We start from the raw sequence: 20,332 nt of genomic DNA, 5'->3' as shown, positions 1-20,332 counted from the left end.
TTCAGGATGAGTTTCCTAACTTCCAATGGTTCTATCCTGTCACACCACACTATCCCCCCTCAGCCCCTGACTCCAGAGGATTGAAGCCTCCATTTCTCCTTCTTTGTTCAAACGGGTTCTGAGAGTCTAATTCTAACTATCTCACCTGGAGACAAGGGAGAACTCATAGAAGCTTCTCTGGGTTATAAAGACTAGGCTTACGCATGAATTTCCTCTTGTGGAGTCCTTCCCATGAGCCAGACACACAGAAGGGTGCAAAGAATAAATTAGCTGCATCAGGTAGTTGTGAGTAGAAACTTTCCCACAACAGAAACTCTTTTGCCTCAGCCTTCACAGTGGACGACTGGTGGTTAAAAAGCCAAGAATGCTACTAAACATCCTACAATGCACAAGACAGCCCACACAATAAAGAATTATCCAGTTTAAAATGTCCTAGTGACAAGGTCAAGAAACCCTGCTCTAGGGTTAACGTCCTAAGTAAACAAGGAAGAAAAAACAATCAGAGTAACATTGCTCAAATAGGCCAAGTACATTTATTTTTGGTTTATTTTTGGTTGCATGATGGAGACAATCCTACATTTTTTCTTCCTTTCTATTCATTATACATTTAACTTCTTTATATTACTTTTCTACTCTAGCTAAGTACAGTAGAGAAAAGAAGTATAATTGCATGCACTCTTTCTTCTTCTTTTCTTCACCATTACATTCTTCTTTTCTTCAGCATTACAATATTTGCTGAAAGCATTTCTGTACTTACCTACTATCAGATAGAGAAAGTTTCAGCCTGTTGCTTGTTTGCTAAAGGTTTCTTTCTATCATGAATGTTAAATTTTGTCAAGTGCTTTTTTTTCTATGTCTGTGGAGGTAACCAAATAGTTTTACCCTTCCTATTAATGAAGTGAATTACATTAATCAATTTAATTATATATATAAAGATAACATAAGAATGTTAAACCAAGCTTTCATCTCTATCACACCAAGCTTGGGGAATGAGATATTGTGTTTATATATATGTTGAATTCAATTTGCTGGTAGTTTGCAAAGGATTTGAAAATCTATATTCAGAGATTAGATTGGCCTGTGATTTTCATTTCTTTTCATTTGCTTTTCTGATTTGGCATCAAAACTATGCTAGTCTCTTTCAATGAGTTGAGAAGTGCTCCCATTTCCATATTCTTTGGAAAAACTTACGTTAAGACTGAAATTTTCTGTTTGTCAAGTGTTAAAGGCAACTTAACTTGTACACTCACCCAGGCATGCTGCTTTCTTTAAGGAAAGATTTTAAGGCTATTAATGAACAGTTCTAGGACTATTCTGGCTTTCCATTTCTTCTTGAATCATTTGCAATAATTGTTACTTTAGATAGCATTGCAATTATTTTTTTTCAGAAATTTCTCCACTTCAGCTAACTTTTTAACTTCTTTTGTCATAAGCTAGTTTATGATATTTTCTCATCATTTGAAATCTGACACATCTGTCACTATCTCCTTCATTCATATCTTATTTGGCTTATTTATGTTTATCTTTTCTCTTGCCAGAGTTTTGTCAATCATATTGGTGTTTACAAAGACCTCTCTCCTGGCTTTACTAATTCTCCATATCTGTCTGTGTTTTCAACTTATATTTCTACTACCATTAGGTTTTTCTATTGTTCTTTTCCCAATTCCTTAAATTGGATGCTTACCTCATTAATTTTTAGTCTTTTTTTTTTGTCTTCAATTCAAATGTATGGCTCCAAATTTTCCACCAAATCCTAGGTTAGCTGCACCTCACAAGTTTCAATGTCTTTAGAAAGGTTTGGTTCCATACACATTCTTATGTATATTATGATTTCCTTTTTACACATTGATTAATCAGTAAATATATTTTTATAATCCACACTGATGAATTTTTCTATTCATCTTTTTTGAGTATAAACAGAAAACAAGGGATGCCTGGATGCCTCAGTTGGTTGAGCAACCGACTTCAGCTCAAGTCATGGTCTCGCAGTTCACGAGTTTGAACCCCGTGTCAGGCTCTGTGCTAACAAACAGCTCAGAGCCTGGAGCCTGCTTCAGATTCTGTCTCTCTCTTTCTCTCTCCCCCTCCCCTGCTCATGCGCTGCCTCTCTCTGTCTCTCAAAAATAAATAAGTGTTAAAAAAAATTAAACAGAAAACAAAAGCAGTTATTTTGTGGCCACATGGCATGCTCTACAAGTTGTCAGTCCTTTAAAATTTGTTAAGATGTGCTTTGTGGCTTAACAAGTGATTCTTTTTCATAAATGATTCACATGTGTGTAGTAAGAATGTGTTTTTTAGAGTTAATTATAAACACATCCATTTGATCAAGTTTAGTTGTGCCATTCAAACATTCTATATGTTTATTGGCTTTTTTTAAATTTTTTTTTTTTTTCAACGTTTTTTTATTTATTTTTGGGACAGAGAGAGACAGAGCATGAACGGGGGAGGGGCAGAGAGAGAGGGAGACACAGAATCGGAAACAGGCTCCAGGCTCCGAGCCGTCAGCACAGAGCCTGACGCGGGGCTCGAACCCACGGACCGCGAGATGGTGACCTGGCTGAAGTCGGACGCTTAACCGACTGCGCCACCCAGGTGCCCCTGTTTATTGGCTTTTTAGAAATGTGTCCTAACACTAAATTTGGCGAGTGAAAATTTCCCACTGCCATGACCAACTTGTGTTTTACTTCTTGTACTTGTATCAGCTTTTGCTTTAGATATGTTGTGGCTATTTTATTAAATAGCCACGTTTAGAACTTCCACTCTTCCACATAACTGACTCTTTTATATTTATATAGTGATTCATTTCATTTCTGCTAAATATTGTTGCAGGTCTATTTCATGAATATAATTATGCCAGCTCTTATTTGGTGCTACCTACCTGGTACATGTTTTTTTCTTCCCTCTATTTTCAACCTTTCTTTGTCCTTATTTTAATGTTTTTATTAATAGACGGCATAAAGATTTTTAATCCAACCTGATAATCTTTGTTTTTGATCAGATTGGTTTTTCATTGACGTTGGTTGGGATTACTGATGTTTGGATTTATTTCTATCATTTGGTTTTGTGCTGCCTATTCTGATTTTTCTTTTCTCTCTGTCTCTCTTTGTCTCTCTGTCTCTCTCACTCTTTCCTTTCTTTCTTGGCTTAATTTTTTTATTAAAATATATAGTAAAGTATAGTTATTAAAGTAATTTTTTTGTATTTACTTTTTTACTCCATTTTTTCTCATTCCAATTTTTCTAATTATTAAATAATTCCAATTATTAAATAATTTCTCATTTATAATTTTCCAAATTACTCTAGTAATTTGGAAATTATACATGATTTCTTTCTTTCTTTCTCTCTCTCTTTCTTCCTTCCTTTCTTCTTTCCTTTTTCCTTCCTTCCTTCCTTTCAATCTTTCTTTCCTTCTTTTTTCTTCTTTCAGAGTGGTGGTTTTCCTAAATACTTTAACATAAAAATTTAACCTAAGAAATCCAAAACTGGTCACTATCTTAATCTTTATCATAAAGAATCCAAGAATTCCAGAATACAAACTATAATCACCTCTACAATGGTTTATATGCTAGTCTTAATCAGTTTTTATGTTTTATTGTTTTAATCCACAAATCAGACATCATTATCAGTGTTTTTGCCCAAAACTGTGTTTCTATGGACTCTTATATTCACCAATTTATATGTTTTCCCTTCCTTCCAGATCTTCTATCTGGGATCATTTTTATTTTCCCTGAAATAGACATTTCCAAATTTCCTCTACAGACATATTTGGGTTAGAAACACAATTTTTGTTTACCTGAAAATAACTTATTTTTTAACTGAAAGCCATTTTAATTAGATATGGAATATAGTGAATAGATAGGCACTAGATATAGATTCAGCACCTATAAATATTATTTTATGGCCTTTTGGCTTCCTTGATGCTATTATGAAGTCAGCTACAAACGGAACTGTCATTCCTTTGTAGCTGATTTGTCTTTTCTTTCTAACTTCTTTTGATTGTTTTTTCCTTGCCTATGGTATCCTGCAATTTCTCTCTGTTGTTTCTAGATATAGATTTTTCTTTATTTATCCCACTTAGGATTTCTTAGGCTTCCTTAAGCTGAGAATTGGTGCCTTTCAATTTTCGAAATACTAAGCCAATCTTGTCTTTGAATGCTGCTTCTCTTTCATTCCCCCTTTTCTATCCTTCTTGCATCTTCACTAACATCTTAAACCTGCTCCACATTTTCTATCCCTGTCTTATGTTTATTTTTCATCTTGTTTACCTATTTATCCCTTATGTAGCATTTAATAAGTAAATAGTAATCACACTTACTCTGCCTTTTGGGTCCAGTAGTCTTGGTTCCTGCTTTTATTCACGATGCTTTGTTTCCTTGAGCTCAAGTTCCTTGGATTTATAGATGTGGAGTCCTTGAGGCCTGGGTTAGAGGCACGTTAGCCCAGAAATATGCATTTGTTTCTGCCAAGCATCTTGGATTATAATAAAGTCATGGCCTTGTTTCTGTAAATTACTTGCTTGAAGTGTTTCAAACTGCATATAACATGGATGCTAGATATGGAAGTCAAAAACTATCAGAAATGCAAATAGTGGGCTTCTTACAGTACCTCTTTTGGAGCACATCTTGAAGGCAAAAAGTAAGTCAGGATATAGAGTAATTCATCCATATATAAGAACTGACATCCCTGAATAGGAAAATGTGTTTACTTTATGTCCAAAATAAATCAAATCCTTAGTCAAAAAAGAAAATTCAGAAATTATTTTTTTATGTTTATTTATTATTTTTGAGAGAGAGAGAGAGACAGAATGCAAGTGGGGAGGGGCAGAGAGAGGGAGACACAGAATCTGAAGCAGGCTCCAGGCTCTGAGCTGTCAGCACAGAGCCCAACGCGGGGCTCGAGCTCATGAACTGTGAGATCATAAGCTTAATAATAATAATAATTTCAACTACTTGTAAATTGAGAAACAGTTCTATCCAGTCCTTACATCAAAGATGAAACTGAAATTTTAAACTATCTAGAAAGCCTTTAAAATGAGACTACTTTATAATAAAAACTGTGAGACACAGCAAAAGCTGCACTTAGAAAATAAATTGTAGTCTTAAATGGCTTCAAAGCCTAAAATTAAGGATACTTAGGTTCGTCATAATAAATTAGAAAAGGAATAATAGCATTAAGTGCAGCTAGAAAGAAAGAGGGTTAGAAAATAGAAAAGAAAGGAGAGATGATAGGGGTGCCTGGGTGGCTCAGTCTGTTAAGCGTCCTACTTCGGCTCAGGTCATGATTTCACAGTTTGTGAGTTCAAGCCCCACGTCGAGCTCTGTGCTGACAGCTCGGAGCCTGGAGCTTGCTTCCGATTCTGTGTCTCATTCTCTCTCTGCCCCTCCCCCACTGTGCTGTGTCTTTCTCTGTCTCTCAAAAATGAATAAAGTAAGAAACATTTTTTTAAAAAACAAAGGAGAAAGGGGAAATAAAATCAAAATCTCTTTCTTTAAAAAGACCAACAGAAAAAGATAAACCTTTGTAAGCTTGATGAAGAAAAGAGAAAAAAAAATATGTTAAATTAGGAATGAGAAATGAGACATAACCACAAATACAGAATGGACAAAAATCATCAAAAGAGAATAATATCCTATACCATTTGATGGCAATGAGCTTGAAAACTTAGAATGGGTACTTTCCTAGCAAAGGTTCAATAGAAAACTTGGCTATTGCAGTTAGAATGGAGGGACTGAGAATGTGATTCAAAGTCCTCTTTCAGAATAGAACTTCTAACGCAAGAAAGCGTAATACCTTCTAGGGCCAAGAAATGCACAGAGGCTTCAGAGAAATTCCAAGGTAAACAGCTCCAGAGGAGTAATGACCCCAATACTCTTAAACACTGTGTACTATGTAATGTGTAAATCCAATATTGGGATAAGTGGGTCCAAGACTAGAACATCACATTGAATCTTACTGGAAACCTTGATTCCAAAACTAGTTGGGGGCAGATTAATTTAAAGAATCTGAGAAAATAACAGCCTATGGGGATGTTGAGTCCCTTTGGAATCAGTATGCTGGACAGGTAATAAATAACTTTCAGGTAAATCCTGAAAGCTGGGTCCTCCTGATTCCAACGCCTTACTTGGAAATTCCAACAGTTTCTCAGAATGTGCAAATCATCCAATCCAGCCTTGTCAAAATCTGCATTCTTGAGCTATGTTGGTATTGGCCATTTCTTGGAAGAGTGTCAACATCGTGTTCACATGATTAGTGTTCAGATGGAAACGTTTAAAAACTCACGAAAAGGAGAAATTAATGATAATGCAGTCTCCAAGGTCAGAGTCATGCGTTTCAGTAAAAGTTTACCTCCTTCCAAAACAGAAAGTGACACTGAACCACAGTTTTGGTGGGGGGCAGAGGGGAGGAGTAAATTAACCAGTATATTTATCAAATGGGCTGCAGAGACTATGTATTACAGGAGAGTTCTTTTTCCTTAACAATAGCGTCACCACTGAACCATGAAAATTGTTTTATTATGTTTTGCTGGAGGGTGACACCCTGGAGCAGAGAATCCAACTAAGCAGAGTCCAGAGCCCTGACCCACAGACACGGTGAGGTAATAAATACATGTGTTGTTTTAAGCTACTAAATTTGCAGCGATTTGTTATGCAGAATGGAAAACTAATACACACCCCTGTGACTCCTCACTCTTCCCAATGACCATACAGCTTCCCACCCACTCCCATCCATTCTCTAGACAGAGAATTCCTACCCACATTTCAAGGCTCAATTTAAACATCTTATCTTTCAAGAACTTTCTCTAAACTCTTCCTTTCACCCCTGTTTCTTGGACTCCATAAAACCTGTAGATACCTATTATTATATACACATGCTGCATTCGTGTTTGAATCATCACCATCTTATATGTGCGCCCCCTTGACTGTATGTGCATACCTTTGCAGCAAGAAGCTATGTATTCATCATATTTACATTCTCAATGACAAGCATATGCCTGCCACAGAGTAAAAACTCAATACATATTTGTGTGGTGAGTAGGCATCTAAGTCCAAAAACTTATTTTAAATAAATCAATGGAGGCTTACTAATTTCAAACCTCCTTTCCCATGCTGGCAAGAAATTTACCCTCAGTCCTTCCCTAGTTTTCTTGCCCCCTTCCTGAGGTTCAAAATCCAAGATCTTACGCTGTGCCAAACTACTATGGGTAGGAGGCTCGATTACTTGTCCGCCCTGGTTGCTACTAAGGTATTTGGTTGTCTCTACCTACAGCCTCTTTTGGTGCTTCTGCGCCTGGTATGGGATGTAGGAATTAGCTGTATTACCCAACCATTCTCCTCTGGAGACTTGTATTATCCTGGAGGACCCATCCTGGGGGCCCACTTCTCCTGGACCACAGGCACCCTCTGGCTCTCTCTTTCTCTTGCCTCTTTTTCCCCTCAGTCAAGGGCCATCTCCTCTTCTAGGGGTGGGGGACCTTCTCCAAGACAAACTAGAACATCAAGTGTCCTTCAACCCTTTGCCTCCTCTGTAAATCTCCCTGAGAAAACAAAAGCCAGAAATCCTTGCTGGCTTCCACTGCTTTAGTCCTAAGGGGAACCTTCTCTGAGACAATGAAGTATAGCCAGGACCTACTCAGATGGAAGAAAGGCAAAATCACATGCATTCACATCTCAAAATAAGAACCAGTCTCATTTTGGGGATGAATGTGTTAATTGATTGATCAAATTAGAGAAGGAGTAACAACACAAGGGTATCTAGGCAAAGGTAAGTGACCGATCAAGTATTAATCATACATCCTAAAGGAATCATGGGTGGTAACCAGGTCGAGTCCTCACCTGAATGTAGGAGGAAAGAAACAACACTGGCAGGTAAGATCTACAGGTGATTTTGAAACCATCGGTTTAGGTCATCGATTGTAAACCCTGAGTATCAAATCCTTCTCTTAAGCTACTGCTGACTGATTTAAATTTCACCCTCTGTTAGGACACTTTGATAAGCCCACTGATTTTCGCACACCTGAGGTGGACAGTTCTGCCCCTGCTGCCTTCTTTCCATCTCGAGCCTCATCTCAAAGATCTCCCTGCTCTTATGCCTCCCTGCCTTTCTCCTCAGCCCTGGAAAACCTCTCAGCCTGAAGCTCAGGCCAGGAATAAGGAGGAGTTAATACCCCCAGAGAAATCCTTTGCCATTGGGTCACAGGAGATGGCAGATAAATGTGCCCAGGCTCCTAACTTTCAGAAGGAGGAATTGGAGAAGCATTACACCCAGGTCCTCAGAGATCCCCAGGGAACTGAACCTCAGATGCCCGTAGTGGAAACAGTTCAATTGCACCTCCTTTGTTGGATTTTTCTCCTTATCTGTTTCACGCCTCACTCCCACACTCCAGCTTCCAGGAATCACTCCCAGATAAACTACCCAACCCAGGCTCGACTGTTAGGGGAAACCACCTAAGACAAACCCTCTCTCGGGGACACCTTTCCTGGAGGAAGTGCTAATGTGGAATGACAAACCCAAGAGGTAAGTTCTAGACTGAGCAAAGGGGATGGGGAGGTGAGATGGGAGTAGATAACCAAAATAAGAGAATTGGATCATCCCCCAGAGCTTCCCCAGTGAAGGCTGTAAAGTGCCCTGTAAGAGCTCATCTGTACAATGTCTGGAGCAAGTTCAAGAGGATGAGCACACTGCCTCCAGGATCAGTGTATTGACAGGTCGCTGAGTGTAAGTGGATGACAGGCGTGCAAGCTCAGGCTCCTACAGCCCCGCCTGAGCAATGCAAACACTGATGCACCAGCCACGCTGTGACCTCACCCTCAGCCTCTTAAAGTGGGACAACAGGAGCAGAGGATTGCTTAGGCAGCTGTCTGGGAGGAGGAACAATGCCAGCATAAACTGCGAGGTGTAAGCAATGGGGCTGCTGGGAAAGATTAGAGCATCTAGAGCAAGTCAATGAGGTCACAGGCAAGGAAGGGAGGGAAAGGGAGGAATGAGGCCAGCAATTTCCAGAACTCCTCCAAGGGGCTCAGTGCAGGGCTAAGAGTTGACACGTAAGCTGAGCTTCCCAGGCCGTACCAGTCCAGGGGTTAATATGGGCATGTATTGTTTCAAAATGAAGGCTTGATTATTATTCAGGTCTGGTGAGGCCAACGGTATCAGGAGAGGACTACCATGGGATAGATAGCTTGCTACTCACCGTTTTCAAGAGGAGGGGGCACACGATGCCACATGGGGCCACACAAAGGAGCACCGGGAGGCATCAGGAGGCAGAGGGGTGAGCAGACATAATGAGTGAGACCTCTGTTGTGGTTTCCACTGGGAGGAGCAGGCAGGACAGTGTGAACAGGCTTCAGTTTAGCTAATTTGAATAACTTTCATGGGATCTGGGATGTAGGGGCTGTCCTGACTTGTCTGGTACCTGGCCCTGGGATGATTCATTGTTCTCAGATTCACCACCTGATATGAGCCTGATCTGAGGAGAGCTCAGTGTCCAAACAGCATGGTCATGATGACTTATGAATGACAACTCTTTCATCCTTGGGCTAAGAGTCATTTTGCTGTCTCAGATCAGACTTAGAAGAACCACAGGACTAGCTGTAATGATCTTCTTCAGACATCTTAGAAGTGACATTACCTTTGTTTCTATAATAGAGGGGCAGGAAGGAGGTGGTACATTCATCCTAACTCATCCTTACTCCAGCTGCTATTTCCAGGGCGGCCCAGGAAACAACTGGGCTTCAAGCTGTATGCTACTCTTAGACTGGCCCCAAGTTCGGGGACTTTGTTTGCCAGACTCCACCTGACTTTGGGCTACCTTCTCTCCAGGGCTGCTCCTTATCTCCCCATGCACACAGATGACCAGAGGGTTCTTTACTCCCACATTTCTTGGAAGGCAGAAAAATGAACCCTTTTCTTATGATTATTGCTGCTTTGGTGGTGGCCATTGTTTTTAACCACACTGATGATTCTCTAGTATTCTGTTCCTAGGGATACTGAAGTTTATACACTAAGCAGTCCTGAGGTGTGTGTGTGTGTGTGTGTGTGTGTGTGTGTGTGTGTGTGTTACCTTCCTCCAATTCCCCCAAGAACTCTGTAAGTCAGTCTTAGCATTGGCCATCTGTCTAGACCACCCATATGGGAATCTAAATCACCATGAGGCCTCTCACTTGCCAACTTGCAGGGGAGCTATTGTCCCAAACAAGGATCCATTGGATTCTGTGGAAACAGCTTTGAAGCCCTTGGGTGAGGAGGACAGCAGCAGCTGTCTTTAGCTCAAAGGCAATAGCCCGAGCTTGAGGTCAAATGGGTTGACCATGGAGCCTTTTCCTCCATTACAGCTTCTTCCTTCCCCTGGGTTCTCAGTTCTCCTGGTGGGTCTCCCCACTGAAAGTTATTCAGCCATCTCCCACCCACAAACTCTAATCTACACTCCACAGCAGGGAAAGGGCAGACTGAGTAGTCAGTTTGTGATCAGGGACGTGGGATTCAGAAGCCATGCCCTCACCACCATCCCGGAATCTGAGCTACAGGTTGATGTGAGTGACATGGCTTATCAGGTAGGCAGGATGGGATATCAGGATGGCCAAAGAAGAATGGCAAGGGTCCAGAGCATAGGGGACAGTGGGCCAGATCCATGCCAGAGACATGTGTCACTTCCAGGGATAGATTCTTATATTGTAGTCTAAGCTTGAAGAGCAAGAGGGTTTACTCTCACAGTTACTGCACTTGTCCCCAGAGTCACCTCAGATACTCCTAACTTACCTCAGATCCCTCCCCCTTGCTTTGGGCATGATTTCCTGACTTGATTTAGCATCTTTCTCAACCATGACTCTTACATACCACAACCACGGCAGGAAGCTCTATTAGCATCCCGTGGCTGCTGTAACAAATACCACAAACATGGCAGCTTAAAACACACATTTTTTGTCTTATAGTTCTGGAGGCCAGAAGTCCAAAATCAGTTTCACTGGGCTGAAGAGAATGGTGTCAGCAGGGCTATGCTCCTTCTGGAGGCTCTAGGAGAAAATCGGCTTCTCTGTCTTCTCTAACTTCTAGCGGCTGCCAAGACTCCTTGCCGTCCTTGGCTTGTGGTCCCTTCCTCTGTCTCCACAGCCAGTAGTGTAGCATCTTCAAATCTCCCTCAGCTTCCATCCTTGTGACACTGCCTTCTTCCTCTTGTGCATCAGAAATCCCTCTGCCTGCTTCTTATAAGGACACTTGTGATGGCATTTAGGGCCCACCCAGATAATCCAGGATAATCTCCCCATCTCTAGATCCTTAAATTCATCATATCTGCATAGATCCTCTTTCCATATAAGGTAACTCCCCAGGATTCCAAGGATTAGGACCTGGGTATCTTTGGGGACCGCTATACAGCCTACCACAGAGACATCCTCAGCTGCTTCTCAGGCTTAGAGAGAGGATCAGATTCATGAGAGGATGAGCTAATAAATAGAGGATTTAAATCTGGGTGTTTTCACCTCTGGAGCCCCAGCTTTCCTCACACAATCATATTGCCTCCCATTAAATGGTAGTGAACTTCTGGATCCAAGGGGTTACAAATTTACCCAGGATCCCCAAGATGGAAATAGATTCTTGAGCCCCAGAGCCACTCAGAAGCAAGTGCCTGCTGCTTGCTGCCTGCTGCCTGCTGCCTGCACCAGGGATGATGGAGACAGCTCAATGCCTCCTCTGGCCGCAGCCCTGCGCCAGCTCGAGGAAACAGGCTAAGTCATTCCAAACGTCTGATAGTCAGAGGAGAGAGTGAAGGGTTCAGGTGGTCACCTGAGCTTCGTCATGGCTTTAAAAGCACAACTGGTGTCAGTGGCCATATGAGGAGTGGTCAGGAGTATCATTTTCATGGAGGCAGGAAAGCGTGCTTAATACATTATAAAAATATCCGTGTTGGCTAAATGCTAAGCCAAATAATGCCACAGCCACAGCTCTGCCCTTTTTGTGTGTCATCACATGCAAATCTTGATTACTTTAATCTCACATGCATTCAGTTCGCCCCTTTAAGTTCTTCCCAGAGATGCAATTTCTCATCATCTGTGCAAGCAAAGCAAATGCAAGCAGCGGCTACCTCACAATCACTTGGAATCCTCCACAAACAAAAATTGTCCCGTGTTTCGGGAGATTTCGTCCTGCTGTTGTCATGTGCACCAAGGCCACCCAGCTGGACTCATAAATGCTATTACTTAAGAGGAATCCCCAAGCGATGTGGAGAAAGTTGGCAATCATATTTTGTTTTGAGATTTTTGTTTTTTCATCAGACAGGTGTACTTAGCTTCACAGGAGAAGCATTCCTAAAAGGAGTTGGCTATATTGTACATTTTATAAAGCAAATCTCATTTTAACATTGATTTCCTTTATGTCAGAGATGTTCTCCCAAATCTTTTGGTCTTCTTGCTTAGTTGTGATGACTGTGCAGACTATGAGGCAGGGGGAAGAGCTTCTTAAGGGCCAGCTGCCTCCCTGGAAAGGACAATCAGACAAACAGAGAGCTTCAAGCCCCAGACATTTGAATTCTCTCCTGTGAAGTCCTGGTCCATTCCAGCTCAGACAACCCCTGACCCCTCAGCTACCATGAACTTGTTGGTGAGGCAACAACAGGCAGAGACGTGCCATGGAGAGATACCAACCCAAGGTGCCATTTTGTTTCAGCAGAAGACCAGGCGCTGAGGTGGCCCAGTGGGGCCTGAGGGACCTGGGGGTGCAGTGAAGGTACTTGGAATTTGGTAACAACTAGATGGAGGTCAAATGCAAGTTTCATTCAGGCCTGGTGCACTCAGCCTCAGGCAAGTCAGGTCTGTTTCACAAGCCTGTTTCTCCATTTGCAAAAGAAGGGTAGAAATACTTACCAGGCCAGTGGTTGTATGGGTTAGACACAGTCTAGCACCAGGATAAGCAACTTTTTGTAAAAGGTCACATGGTCTTTTTCACAAGGACTCACCTCTGCAGACGTAGCATCAAAACAGCCATAGGCAATGTGTAAATGAGTGGGTGTGGCTTTGTTCCAATAAAACTTTATTTACAAAACCGGGCAGCTGGTAGATTTGACCTGAGGGCCAGCCTGGCCACAGTCTGGTTAGGGTGCTGGACCTGGCCTGCTTCCCCTCGCATCCGTTCACAGGCCTCACGAGCACCTCTACAAAATTCAGTTCCCATCTTTCTCTGCCAGCTGGCTTCTGGATGGATCCAGCCAATGGGAGGCATTGAGAATGGGGAATTCTCCATTCAACCTGAACAAGCATTGGCTTGTTCCACTAGACAACCTGTTCCTCCACAACCCCAGCTCTCAGCTCCTGCTTGGTGGCTGCCTCAGCATCAAGCTCCAGTAGCATCATCTCCTCCTCCTGGCCACTCTCCAAGCTGCCTCACTATCCCGATGGCTTTCCAGTTCTGTTCACGCCTTTGTTCTTTGTGTTCAGTGGCCTCTATTGAACTACCGTGTGAGCTCATTCGTTTCCCTGATTGGACTCTGACTGCAAGAGTTAGTTCTCCATAAATCGTTCATGTTCTTAATTTATTCATCTTAACACTCTGGAGATTTTTAATTTCATGAGGTAACATGTCTGCATGATAGATGTCCCAAAACAGGTTCTCATAAAATTCCCATCCGGTGAAATGCAAAACCTCAGCCATTCAGTCAACAAGCATATGGCACACAACAAGCCGTTGTGTGCCAGGCACTGTCGCAGGCCCCAAGGTGTACAGTGTAACAAATTAGTTGATGATTTAACCATCATCCAATCCAACCCCTTCATAGTCAGAAGGGAAAACAAGAAAAAAAGAAAAGATAATCACAGCTAATGTTTACTGGGAATGTAATTTGTCCCGGGCTCTGGTTTAAACACTTTGTATGAATGAACTTATTTCATAACACACTTATGAGTGTTATGAACACTCATAACACCTCAGTGAGGTAGGTAGTATTATTATCCCCATTTTAGAGATGACAAAACTAAAACACAGAGACATAAGACAACTTACCCAAAAACATTTAGCTCATAAGTTGTGGAGTTAGGATTTGATCCCAGGCAGTCTGACTCCACATCTCAAGCTCCTAATCACAGAATATGGTACCTCCCTCCCAAGAGAGTGAAGAGCGTGCTCAAAGCCATGGTAATTGGCATAGTCATGACTAGAGTTAAGTTCTCAAGTTCTAATTACATGTTCCGACCATTAGTGAATTGGCAGCCACTGCTGTAATCATTAAGGCAACAATCATCCCTCTAGAAGAAAGAACAAAAAGCCATTATATGTCTCTTTATAGTCTTTAATATACTGCATAGAAGGATACAAAAGTCGATAAGGAATCTGCTGTATCAGCCATCAACAAACACTTTCAAAATGTTCAATCTAAAGAACACTGGAAAAATCACAAAATCAAAATTTTACAGGTGAGAGATTATCTAGTTAAGTGGTTTTGAAATATTTTAAGTTTTGTAACTCTTTCTTTAAATAAGTTTCTGGGGGACCCCCGTATGTAAAACAGTCAACAGATAAAAGTGGACCTGCCTCGGCTGGGGTAAATAGAAGATACTAGAAGGCTCCTCTCTCAGTTCTCACCTCCACTTTCCACAACCCTTGAGTAGACTCCCCAGAGCCCAGTTTGAAAGCCATCAGTGTTAGCTCACCCTGATCTCTCTGAACCCCTAAGAAGTGGCTGGGGGCACCTGGGTGGCTCAGTCGGTTAATCGTCCAACTTCGGCTCAGGTCATAATCTCATGGTTTGTGAGTTCGAGCCCCATATCGGACTCTGTGCTCACAGCTCAGAGCCTGGAGCCTGCTTCGGATTCTGTGTCTCCCTCTCTCTCTCTGCCCCTTGCCCACTCACACTCTGTCTCTGTCTCTCTCTCTCAAAAATAAATAAACGTTAAAAAATTTAAAAAAAAAAAAAAGGGATGGAACTTCCCCAAGGTCATAGAACAGTCAAGATCAGAGCCCTGTCTCGGAGCCCCTCACCAATCCTGTTTTCAACATCACCACTGTATGCTCTTCTAACTTGGTTTTCTGGGAGCTGTGAATACCTTTGCAGCAGACAAGTGTCTGTGTCTTTTGAGCCCCTCCACATGGGCAGCAATAAAAGAAGCTGGGATGGCCAGCAGGGGGAGGATACATGGAGCAGAGCCTCAGCAAACTTGATGGAGCCCACCTAATTTCTGAGGATCTAACAATCCCCAGCTACATGGTCAAGGCTGCATTGAAATAAATGGAGAAGAAAACAGCTCTCTGATCTACTTGGGGTAACACTCCAAACTGCTCAGCAAGACCCATTTCCCAAGACATCAAAAGCCCACGTTCCTAGGACCGCTGTGAGCTGCCGATGCACATCCGCATCCCCAGGCTTGCTGTTTGCAGTCATTTTTATGGCATAACAGAGGGGCTCCCACAGAGCTGGAGCCGGGAATCAGAGGGTGTCCGCGGGCTTCCATGGTGCTGTGGCTTTTACACAATATGTGTTTTTCTGAGGCTTTCCCCTGATGTAACCAACAACCTCCAGCTGCCATTTAGACTTCATGGGGGTTCCCAGATCTCAGCAGGGAGAAAGGAAAGCCCTGGAAACCCCAGCTTTGAAACTGCTCTCTTAGCCTAGGAGACCAATCACGCAGAGACAAACCCGTGATGACTGAGCAGCAGAGCAGGCTGAATAGAGGAAGCAGGGTGGTAACCAGCCTCCCCCTCAGCCTTGTTATCTGCCATAGGCATTCCAGTACAGTGGCCAGAGCAAGGTCATTGAAGGTCATGGTCGTAAACCAAGAGAGGTTTCACCTCCAAAATCACCAGCCAGGTTTCACATCTGCGGCTTCACATCTTCTCTCTGTTCAGATTTCCTCTCTTCCTAAATAAATTATATTACCCAAATTTCCTCTCCACACTCTACTGAGGTACGCCGTTCCTCTTATGACTCCTTTTCTCTGGATGGTTTATTTTCTTTGCCATTAAGGGCTGGTTGAAAACCCAGAAGTTTTGCTTGAATTACCATCAAACCCAGTCGTATAAAGACATAAGGGACTGACAGTTTTCCATTTATGGATTAGGCACTCGTTATTTTTCTGGCTTTTAACAGCTTTTCAATCTAACTTGTCATTCCAATGTTCTTCCCATTCCAAGATGACAGCAAAATTGGACATAGACTATGCACTTACAGCTGCCCTTCCAGAAACACCGAGTACCTAATGGTTTATGAGGTTATTGGCTTGTGTTTTTTCTAGTAAATTCTTTTAAAAATTCCAGTAAATTGGTTAAGTTCGTGCCTTAGAGAGGAAAAAAAATAGTCAATGTCCTTAATTGCTCTCTCATCTTTTAGGGTGTCCTCTCGTGGGAATGGGCATCATCAGACTTGGCCAAGAGTCCAACATTGTCTGCCTTTCTTTAATGTTGCAAATGTTCCCTCTTCCTATTGTTAGAAGACTCTGTAGTCGTGTGCCTGACTTAGAAAACTTCATTTGGCAGGCAATGCCTGAGGCCCATGATGCAGCAGGCTCTACCCTGCCCCACCCCGGATGCATCCACAGTCATCATTCAGTTAGTTGCAGGTTGTTGCTCTCTTTAAAAGGTGGGGGGAAAAGTAGCACCCATCTCTAACTGGTGGAATAATTTGTGGAGATTTTGTTTTCTTCTCTTTCATGTTTTTTTCTAATTCTATCATGCATTTCTCTTGGAATAAAAAAAAATTATTATCGGCACTTTTGTGATAATCATCCCCCTGTGCTTTAGTCTATCACCTGCTTACCCATTTCTAAGCAATACACTTTTATTTTTGCTTATTTTGAATTTTCACCCAGAAATAATCATACTTTTAAAAAGTTTATTAAATAAAGGACAAAAAGGTGACAATGCAGAAAGAAGCTATCTAAAACTGCACTGTCCAGAGGCACCTGGGTGGCTCAGTCAGTTGAGTGTTTGACTTTGGCTCAGGTCATGATCTCACAGTCCGTGAGTTCAAGTCCCGCATTGGGCTTGGTGCTGACAGCTCAGAGCCTGGAGCCTGCTTCGGATTCTGTGTCTCCCTCTCTCTCTGCCCCTCCCCCACTCATACTCTGTCTCTCTGTCTCTGTCTCTGTCTGTCTCTCTCTCTCAAAAATAAATGTTAAAAAAAATTTTTTTAAGCCACACTGTCCAATATAGTAGCCACCAACCATATGTGGCTATTAGTACTTGAAGTGTGACCAGTCCAAATTGGGATGCGCTGGGAGAGTAAAACATACATGAGTTTTTGAAGACATACTTTAGTATGAGAGAAGGAATGTGAACTATCTCATTAATCCTTTTATATTGAAGACTTGTTGAAATGGTAATATTTTAGATATACTGCTTTAAATAAAATAAATCATCAAAATCAATTTCACCTGTTTCTTTTTACTTTTTTAAATGCAGCTACTAGAAAATTTTTAATTGCACATGTGGCTTGCATTATATTTCTGCTGAATGACGCTGGTCCACAAACTCTCTGAATTCCTTGCATTCAAAACCACAGTTCTAAATAACATTTGATGATTATCAGACATCCATTTCAAACCACTAATTTTGCTGTTGTTTCTTTTTTTTTTTTTTCCTTTTTGATTTCCCCTGAGTCTAATTCTTTATATTACCAAGGACTCCCTCGGCACCCCCTACATTTCTCTTCTAACAACTCTCCGGCCAGCCAACCAAAATGAACACTGTACCAATTTCTCAGCGCCCTCCACAAATGGCCAGTGTTCTCATCCTCCAGTTCCTCTGACCTTCCCTTCTTTTCTTCCCACCTCCACTTCTCCTGCCCTCACTGCTAAGACCCTGCTCCTCCACACTCACCCCGTTCTTCCATCGAAGACATCCTGAGGCTTACACGGGACAGATCCTCGTGACCTCACTCACAGCCAACTCACCACTGCAAGAAGGCCTTTCACTCTCCATACAGTTAAAGGCTTGACATCTCATAAAACAAATAAACAAAACACAAAACACAAAACCTCATCATTATTTCTGCTCTGCAGCAGATTCTTTGGAGAGACAGGGGATCCATCCTGGGGCTCCTGCAATCACAGGCTGATATCCCGGCAGATGTGCGGACCTAGACCGGAGGACCTCTCCCTGGTTACCCATGCACCTCTAAGCAACTTGACCCCCACTGCCCCCAGCAGATTTCCTCTCCCTGAAGGCAGACTTCTGTACCCAGTGGTTTCCAGGGTTCCCTCGGCGATAATTTTCTACAGCAAGAAGTTGATTGTTTTGTTCCTTTTATTGAAGTCTCACTCCCCTCATCAGCAAAACCAGAACAACGGCAATGCTTACCCTGCCTGTGATGATAAGCACCTTGCCTGATACATATTATTTCAGACAAGCACGCTGGTTTGTGCAACAACCGGTAACAGCCCCTATGGGGGCACGTTGAGCTCATTTTAATGAATACTTAAATTCCATAGTTATTACTTCAGAAAAGTGGTGCTGAATTTATTTTGACTTCCCTTGGTTCAGACATTCTCTCAGTTTCCTCTCTTCCCGGCTGATTTCGATCAGTTTCCAATGGCAACGTGATGGCAGCGTCACAGCCCATGCAGGTCTCATTTTCAGCTCTCCATCTCCCATTACCGCTCTGCCCAGTCTCCTTCCCATCCTTTCTCATCAGACCCAACACAAGTGCAGACAGAATTTTGAATGATCCTCTTGCCCACTTGGGAGACCCTGCCTCAACCTCTTCATCACCAGAGCATGGAGTCTTCTCACCCACTGTCTGAGATCATTCTCCGCCCCATCAGACATCCCACAACTGCACATGGAATTTGGCAAACACTAGCCACATGCAGCTATGGAGCTCTTGACCTGTAGCGAGCCCCAACTAAGATATGCCGAAAGTGTAAGATATACCCAGATTTCAAAGAGTAAGTGCAAAAATTAAAAAGGAATGTATGGGGCACCTGGGTGGCTCAGTCGGTTGAGCATCCAACTTCGGCTCAGGTCATGATCTCGAACTCCATGAGTTCGAGCCCCACATCAGGCTCTGTGCTGACAGCTCAGAGCCTGGAGCCTGCTTCCGATTCTGTGTCTCCCTCTCTCTCTGTCCCTCCCCTGCTCACGGTCTGTCTCCCTGTCTCTCAAAAACAAATAAACATTTTAAAATATCATCCTTAAAAAGGAATGCAAACTATCTTATTTAAAAATTGTTCTATTGATTACACATTGAACTGATAATACTTTAGAAACATTGGGTTAAGTAAAAATGTGTTATTAATATCAATATCACCTGTCTGTTTCACTATTTTAATGTGACTACCAGAAATTTTTAAACCACGTCTATGGTTTGCATGATAGATCTGTTGTATGGCACCGCATCTCCAATGGTTGGCTTTTGTTAGTTACTGCTTCGGAGCAATATCAGTCTTCCTTTCACACTACTGCAACCAGTAAATTGAACAAATGGATATCTTGTGTGTAAGAATAAAACAGCCTTATTTTCTTCTCCCACTGTTCCTTTAACTTGCTCAGCAGTGTTAGTTTTCCCCTGCCCCTGGATGAAACTTGCCTTTCTGGCCACTCTTACAGAATAGGACATCTTAGAGTCAACTGATTCCCAACACACAACTTGGAATGTCTACTTCGAATTTCTAACACGCATACTAAGAAAAGCTTCCAGGTTCATTCCAAGTTTCAAGGACTCACCCTTCTCTAGACAGAATGTGTTGTTAAAAGAAGAGGGAAAAAAAATGCTGCAGTCAGTGAAGGGGGCAGGGTCGTTGCATTCTTCTGTCCTCCCCTGTCACTCTTCCCCAACTTGCCAATCAGGTTTCTGATTCCTCCAGTATGGGAGAGCAGACTTGGAGGGAGGTGTGGTGCCCTTGAGAACAGGCTGTGGGTTCCCTGGGCCCTGGCAGTGCGTAGAGTTGCCTCTTCCTCTCACACAGATTCTGGGAGGTCTTTCAAAGCCTCCCTCTTTCCTAAGGGCCACTCACCGGAAACTTCTTTGGTGTGGTTGATACGTTCTCCTCCAACTTTCTGTTGACTCTTTCTTCAGCCAAGAGGAATCCAGCAATACTTTCACTTCTCTCTGATGAGGCTTCTTTATTCTTTTCTTAAAAGGTGTTTTGACTGAAGTATAACATATACATAAGTGCACCACTTGAAAAGTCTCTAAGTGAGTGAACGTGTGTGCCCCCCACCTGAGGCAAGAAATAGTCTGCTCCCTTTTATAATGGCCCGTCTTGGACAAGGTCTAAAACGCCAGCCCTTCCTCTGGTGTGGCTGCATCTGGTCCTGGAGATGCTCACGCACTCTTTGCCCCCACAAATTCTGGGAGGAAGTACCCAGGGCAGGAGCAGCCCTCCTTCATATCCACCATCAGAGCAGGAAGCAAGCTTTC

General features: G+C 42.5%; 1 long non-coding RNA gene across 9 annotated transcripts in view; it reads right to left on the bottom strand.

Moving 5' to 3' along the window:
• The window catches only part of LOC122205470, a 128,592-nt gene that overhangs the window by 2,639 nt on the left and 105,621 nt on the right, over nucleotides 1-20,332 (bottom strand). For 5 of the 9 annotated variants that reach the window (XR_006196077.1, XR_006196079.1, XR_006196076.1 and 2 more), the window contains one exon: nucleotides 19,600-20,061. This is a non-coding gene — a long non-coding RNA (uncharacterized LOC122205470). The other 4 variants (XR_006196080.1, XR_006196083.1, XR_006196082.1 and 1 more) reach the window with 4 other exon arrangements.

Source organism: Panthera leo, chromosome D4 (assembly GCF_018350215.1).
Source record: "Panthera leo isolate Ple1 chromosome D4, P.leo_Ple1_pat1.1, whole genome shotgun sequence".
In the NCBI taxonomy this organism is placed as follows: Eukaryota; Metazoa; Chordata; class Mammalia; order Carnivora; family Felidae; genus Panthera; species Panthera leo.
Note: the sequence above shows the minus strand (reverse complement) of the source record. Positions and strands in the feature narration are given on the sequence as shown.